The sequence below is a fragment of the Salvelinus fontinalis genome, chromosome 22 (genome assembly GCF_029448725.1).
Source record: "Salvelinus fontinalis isolate EN_2023a chromosome 22, ASM2944872v1, whole genome shotgun sequence".
Lineage (NCBI taxonomy): Eukaryota > Metazoa > Chordata > Actinopteri > Salmoniformes > Salmonidae > Salvelinus > Salvelinus fontinalis.
The window spans coordinates 41226742-41234241 of record NC_074686.1 but is presented as its reverse complement, the minus strand read 5'-3'; the positions used below and the strand labels follow the sequence as shown (position 1 = coordinate 41234241).

The 7500-nt window shown below is 43.9% G+C and overlaps 1 protein-coding gene across 1 annotated transcript in view; it reads left to right on the top strand.

Annotated features, from left to right (window-relative positions):
* LOC129820314 (CUB and sushi domain-containing protein 2-like) overlaps window positions 1–7500 on the top strand; it is a 625656-nt gene that overhangs the window by 341490 nt on the left and 276666 nt on the right. The gene's annotated exons all lie outside the window — the stretch shown is intronic.

The following is a 7500-nucleotide window of genomic DNA, read 5'->3' as shown; positions in this document are numbered from 1 at the left end:
CACACACACACACACACACACACACACACACACACACACACACACACACACACACACACACACACACACACACACACACACACACACACACACACACACACACACACACACACACACACACACACACACACACACACACACACACACCATCTCTGTCTGCACCTGTGGTTTGTGTCAGTGTGCATGCTGACCAGAGCGCTGTGACACAGAGACATCTGTGACCAGGCCGGGACTCAGGAAGCCCACGTGCAGACACACATGGCGTGTGTGTGTGTGTGTGTGTGTGTGTGTGTGTCTGTGTGTCTGTGTGTATTTGTGTGGGTTAGAGAGAGAGACAGAGAGATCACATACGGATGGGCACAGAGAGACACAACAGGACCTCTCTTCACCTCCATCCCCTCTATATTCCCTTCCGCTCTCTATTCCTCTTTCCCTCTCTCTATTCCTCTTTCTCTCTCTATTCCTCTTTCCCTCTCTCTATTCCTCTTCCTCTCTATATTCCCTTCCGCTCTCTATTCCTCTTTCCCTCTCTCTATTCCTCTTTCTCTCTCTATTCCTCTTTCCCTCTCTCTATTCCTCTTTCTCTCTCTATTCCTCTTTCCCTCTCTCTATTCCTCTTTCCCTCTCTATTCCTCTTCCTCTCTCTCTATTCCTCTTTCCCTCTCTCTATTCCTCTTCCTCTCTCTCTATTCCTCTTCCTCTCTCTATTCCTCTTCCTCTCTCTCTATTCCTCTTTCCCTCTCTATTCCTCTTTCCCTCTCTATTCCTCTTTCCCTCTCTATTCCTCTTTCCCTCTCTATTCCTCTTTCCCTCTCTATTCCTCTTCCTCTCTCTATTCCTCTTCCTCTCTCTATTCCTCTTTCCCTCTCTATTCCTCTTTCCCTCTCTCTATTCCTCTTTCTCTCTCACTTTTCCACTTTACCTCTCTCTATCTCAGCTACAGTCTTCTACTTCAGCTACTTTCTTCCCTCTCGCATTACCCCCCCCCTACTGCTTCTATCAGCACCTCCCCCCCCCCTCCCCCCCTCCCCCCCCCTCCCCCCCTCCCTTAACCGCTCTGTCCCCCCCGCCCATGTTCTGCACGGCAGAAACAAAGCGTCCCGGGCAGCCAGGATATCATAAATATGTCACTTCCTCCTGAGAAATTACACGTTTTAGAAACGGGCAATTTCCACGGCGATTAATTGAGGACTCTCGCTGCGGCGGCGCCACATAAAAGCTGGCGAACACGCCTGAATGCTTTCTCACAAACGTATTGTTAATGTTCCTCCAATTACCTAGCCTGTGCATACGTTTGAGAGCACAGCCGTACACCAACAAAACTAGGCCATAGCTTGGCAGTTGGGACTGTTTGGGATGGTGGGGGTGTGTATTCTGTTGGATCAGATCAACTCTCAGTTAGCAGTTCTCTATCTTTATCTATCAGTGCTCTCCTCTCTCGTCTCTCCTCCTCTTTCCTCTCTCCTCTCTTCTCTCCTTTCTCCTCTCCTCACTCCTCTCTCCTCACTCCTATCTCCTCTCCTCACTCCTCTCTCCTCATCTCCTATCTCCTCTCCTCTCTCCTCCATCATCACTCCTATCTCCTCTCCTCTCTCCTCCATCATCACTCCTCTCTCCTCTCCTCTCTCCTCCATCATCACTCCTATCTCCTCTCCTCTCCTCCATCATCACTCCTATCTCCTCTCCTCTCTCCTCATCTCCTCTCTCCTCTCCTCTCTCCTCCATCCTGAGGATAACAGCGGATGATAATGCCACTCCTATTTGCCATATCTTCAGTTTAAGCCGCCTAGAGAGTGTGTGCCCTCAGGCCTGGAGGGAAGCAAAAGTCATTCCGCTACCTAAGAATAGCAGCCTGTTGCCAACCCCCTTAGTAAAGTTTTGGAAATGGTATTTGACCAGATAGAATGCTATTTTGCAGTAAACAAATTGACAACAGTCTGTGACTTTGAGTAAAGCCAGTGTGTCTATGTATGTGGATGACTCAACACTATACACGTCAGTTACTACAGCGACTGAAATGACTGCAACACTATACACGTCAGTTACTACAGCGACTGAAAGGACTGCAACACTATACATGTCAGTTACTACAGCGACTGAAATGACTGCAACACTATACATGTCAGTTACTACAGCGACTGAAATGACTGCAACACTATACATGTCAGTTACTACAGCGACTGAAATGACTGCAACACTATACATGTCAGTTTCTACAGCGACTGAAATGACTGCAACACTATACATGTCAGTTTCTACAGCGACTGAAATGACTGCAACACTATACATGTCAGTTACTACAGCGACTGAAATGACTGCAACACTATACATGTCAGTTACTACAGCGACTGAAATGACTGCAACACTCAACAAAGAGCTGCAGTTAGTTTCAGAGTGGTTGACAAGGAATAAGTTAGCCCTAAATATTTCAAAAACGAACATCATTGCATTTGGGGCAAGTAATTCACAAAACCCTAAACCTCAACTAAATATTGTAATAAATAAAGTGGAAATTGAGCAAGTTGAGGTAACTAAACTGCTTGGAGTAACCCTGGATTGTAAACTGTCATGGTCAAAACATGCTGATACAACAGTAGCTAAGATGGGGAGAAGTCTGTCCATAATAAAGCCTTGATCTGCCTTCTTAACAACACTATCAACAAGGCAGGTCCTACAGGCCCTAGTTTTGTCACACCTGGACTACTGTTTAGTCGTGTGGTCAGTTGCTACAAAGATAGACTTAGGACAATTACATTTGGTTCAGAGCCGAACAGCATGGCTGGCCCTTGAATGTACATGGGGGGGGGGTTAACATTAATGATATGGATGTCTACTGACCACATGACTGCTTGTATGAAAGATATTGAATGTACTGATTGAACTACACAGACACCATACGAGGTTGGTGTCCCCTGGGCTGATGGTAATGACTACAGTGGATTGGAATGGTATCAAACGCAAAAAAACTAATTATTTACATGTGTTTGATGCTGTTCCATTCGCTCCGTTGGTGGTATTTTACATTTTGTATTGTAGATATGCCGTAATGTTACATGATATACTGTTTTATATTTTGTTTAATGTGTAATGTACCGATCTTAATGTCTTTGGACCACTGGAAGAGTAGCTGCTGCTTTGGCAGGAACTAATGGAGATCCATAATAAATACAAATACAAATCCTCTTTCCTCTCTCCTCTCCTCCATCCTCTCTCCTCTCCTACATCCTCTCTCCTCCATCCTCTCTCCTCTCCTACATCTTCTCTCCTCTCATCTCTCTCTCATCTCTCCTCCATCCTTTCTCCTCTCCTACATCCTCTCTCCTCTCATTTCTCTTCCATCCTTTCTCCTCCCCTATATCCTCTCTTCTCTCTTGTCCCATACCTCCTCTCTCCTCTCTCTCTCAATTCAATTAATATCATAGGGCTTTATTGGCATGGTGAACACATGTTTAACTTGCCACAGCAAGTCAAAAAGAGAGAAAATTTATGTGGGAAATAAATTATAAAAAATCTAACATTACAAAAGCATTTTTACATAATAGAGACATTTCCAATGTTATATGATTGGTAATGTATAGTGATGTAACAACTGTACAACTACCGCAAGGAGGTGAGGTGTCAGGAAAATAACAATGACAACCAAACCGTGCCTGTCTTCTCTTGAGAGCCAGGTCTGCCTATGGAGGCATTTCTCAATAGCAAGGCTATGCTCACTGTGTCTGTACATAGTCAAAGCTTTCCTTAAGTTTGGGTCAGTCACAGTGGTCAGGTATTCTGCCACTGTGTACTCTCTGTTTAGGGCCAAATAGCATTCTAGTTTGCTCTGTTTTTATGGTAATTCTTACCAATGTGTCAAGTAATTATCTTTTTGTTTTCTCATGATTCGGTTGGGTCTAATTGTGTGGCTGTCCTGGGATTCAGTTTGTGTAATTGAGCAGAGTCCCTTTAGCAGATGGCAGAAGGGACTTTTCTCCAGGGTCATCTCTCTGGAGGCGAGGGCTTTGTTATGGACATTTTGTAATGGAAGATTTGAGAAACGCTTGTTTTTTAAAAATGTTGGTGCTGTTTTTCTGGATTTTGATAATTTTTTGATAATTAGCAAGATTTGTCCTAATTCTGCATGCATTGTTTGGGGTTTAAAGTTTGTACAGAGTCTGACATTTGTGAATTCTCACTCCTACCCCCTCTCTCTTCTGTCTCCCTCGCTCCTCTCTGTATATTTTTTGAGAGGCTGGTGTGTGTGTGTGTGTGTGTGTATTGTACTGTGGTTTGCGCTGCCTCACGGTTTGGTTGTCATGACACCCAAGGAAAGAAGACTTGGATGTCGGTCTGCTGGAGATAAACCGACCAGACAGACTTGAACTTTGCACCGTTCAATCTCTCAGAAGGGACAGTTCTACAGATTCTATATTTTTATTTGAACCTTGATTTAAATGTTGTTTATCTGGGTAATGTTGGAGGACCTGAGCCCTAGGACCATGCCTCAGGACTACCTGGCCTGATGACTCCTTTCTGTCCCCAGTCCACCTGGCCGTGCTGCTGCTCCAGTATCAACTGTTCTGCCTGCGGCTATGGAACCCTGACCTGTTCACCGGACGTGCTACCTGTCCCAGACCTGCTGTTTCAACTCTCTAGAGACAGCAGGAGCGGTAGAGATACTCTGAATGGGGAATGCAGTCAGAGGCAATAAAGGTGCTGCAGATGACAGTCCTCCCAGTTCTCTCTTTGCTGCAGCCATGAGGGCACGTTTCTGTACCCAACAGGTCGTAGATCAGATTTATTCAGATGTCCAGGAGAAACAAGAGAACAATGATTTAGAAGAAGTGGAGGAGGTATCTGAAGAAGAAGATGGGGAAGAATACAACCCAGAGCACGATGCATCATCTTCAGATGAAGAAGAAATCCACACAAGCTGAAAGAGAGACATTTTAGTCAAAGAACAGCTAAATAACATGGTCCTTGTCACCACATGACAACCAAGGCAGGATGTCCTGTCCCAGACCTGCTGTTTTCAACTCTCTAGAGACCACAGGAGCGGTAGAGATACTGTTAATGATCGGCTATGAAAAGCCAACTGACATTTACTCCTGAGGTGCTGACCTGTTACACCCTCGACAACTACTGTGATTATTATTATTTGACCATGCTGGTCATCTATGAACATTTGAACATCTTGGACATGTTCTGTTATAATCTCCACGCGGCTCAGCCAGAAGAGGACTGGCCACCCCTCATAGCCTGGTTCCTCTCTAGGTTTCTTCCTAGGTTCTGGCCTTTCTAGGGAGTTTTTCCTAGCCACCGTGCTTCTACACCTGCATTGCTTGCTGTTTGGGGTTTAAGGCTGGGTTTCTGTACAGCACTTTGAGATATCAGCTGATGTACGAAGGGCTATATAAATACATTTGATTGAAATTTGATTGATGTTTTTTCTCACCTGAATGATCTGAATCTAGGATTGCAGGGACTCTCCACAACTATATTCAATGTGCGGGACAAAATTGAGGCTATGATTAAGAAGTTGGAGCTCTTCTCTGTCTGCAATAACAAGGACAACACAAAGGTCTTTCCATCGTTGTATTTTTGTGTGCAAATGAACTCAAGCCTACGGACAATGTCAAATGAACTCAAGCCTACGGACAATGTCAAATGTGATATGTCGAAGGACCTGAGTGAGTTGCAGGTACTTTCCTGAAACAGACAACTGGATTCATGCCCTGCCTCTACTTACCGATGTCTGAACAAGAGAGCCTCATCGAAATTGCAACAAGCGGTTCTGTGAAAATTAAATTTATTCAGAAGCCACTGCCAGATATCTGTAATGGGCTGTGCTCAGAGTATCCTGCTTTGGGTAGTCGCGACGTTAAAACACTGATGCCCTTTGCAACCACCTACCTACAGTTGAAGTTGGAAGTTTACATACACCTTAGCCAAATACATTTAAACTCAATTTTTCACAATTCCTGACATTTAATCCTAGTAAAAAGTCCCTGTCTTAGGTCAGTTAGGATCACCACTTTATTTTAAGAATGTGAAATGTCAGAATAATAGTAGAGAAAATGATTTATTTCAGCTTTTATTTATTTTATCACGCACGCACGCGCACACACACACACACACACACACACACACACGATTACATACGCACTACATTCACATGGATTTAGTACTGTAGATATGTGGTAGTGGTGGACTAGGGTCCTGAGGACACACAGTGTGTTGTGAAATCTGTGAATGTATTGTAATGTTTTTAAAATTGTACTTTTACTGGACCCCAGGAAGAGTAGCTGCTGCTAATGGGGATCCTTAATAAACCCCAGGAAGAGTAGCTGCTGCCTTGACAGGAATTAATGGGGATCCATAATAAACCCCAGGAAGAGTAGCTGCTGCTAATGGGGATCCATAATATACCCCAGGAAGAGTAGCTGCTGCCTTGGCAGGAACTAATGGGGATCCTTAATAAACCCCAGGAAGAGTAGCTGCTGCCTTGGCAGGAATTAATGGGGATCCATAATAAACCCCAGGAAGAGTAGCTGCTGCCTTGACAGGAACTAATGGGGATCCATAATAAACCCCAGGAAGAGTAGCTGCTGCCTTGGCAGGAATTAATGGGGATCCATAATAAACCCCAGGAAGAGTAGCTGCTGTCTTTGCAGGAACTAACGGGGATCCATAATAAACCCCAGGAAGAGTAGCTGCTGCCTTGGCAGGAATGAATGGGGATCCATAATAAACCCCAGGAAGAGTAGCTGCTGTCTTGGCAGGAACTAATAGGGATCCATAATAAATCCCAGGAAGAGTAGCTGCTGATTTGGAAGGAACTAATGGGGATCCATAATAAATACAAATACAAATACTATAGCCTAATGCTTACTGTAACGGCTTTCGTCCTCCTCCTTGTCTGAGGAGGAGAAGTTAGAAGGATCGGGGGAGACCAATGTGCAGCGTGGTAATTGTTCATCTTGTTTAATCAAAGTGAACAACTCAAAATACAAAAACAACAAATGTGAAAAAAACGAAACAGTTCTATCTAGTGCAGACACACGACGACTGAAGACAACCACCCACAAAACCCAACACAAAACAGGCTACCTAAATATGGTTCCCAAACAGGGACAACGATTGAGAGCTGCCTCTGATTGAGAACCATATCAGGCCAAACACAGAAATAGCAAAACATAGAAATACAAACATAGACTGCCCAGCCCAACTCACGCCCTGACCAACCAGACTAAATAAAGACAAAACAAAGGAAATAACGGTCAGAACGTGACACTTTCTATAAAAACACAATATTTATATCTACATTTCTATTGCCTTTTTTTGTATTTTTAAGTTATTATGTTATTATCTTTGTTCTAAGTTTTGTGTAACAACAAAAAAAAGCTAGGTTTTTAAACAAAACAACATGTCACAATAACACTGCACGTTTTAGCGGTATTACGGTAATATGACGGGATCAAAACATCGTGATAATACTGCACGTTATAGCGGTATTACGGT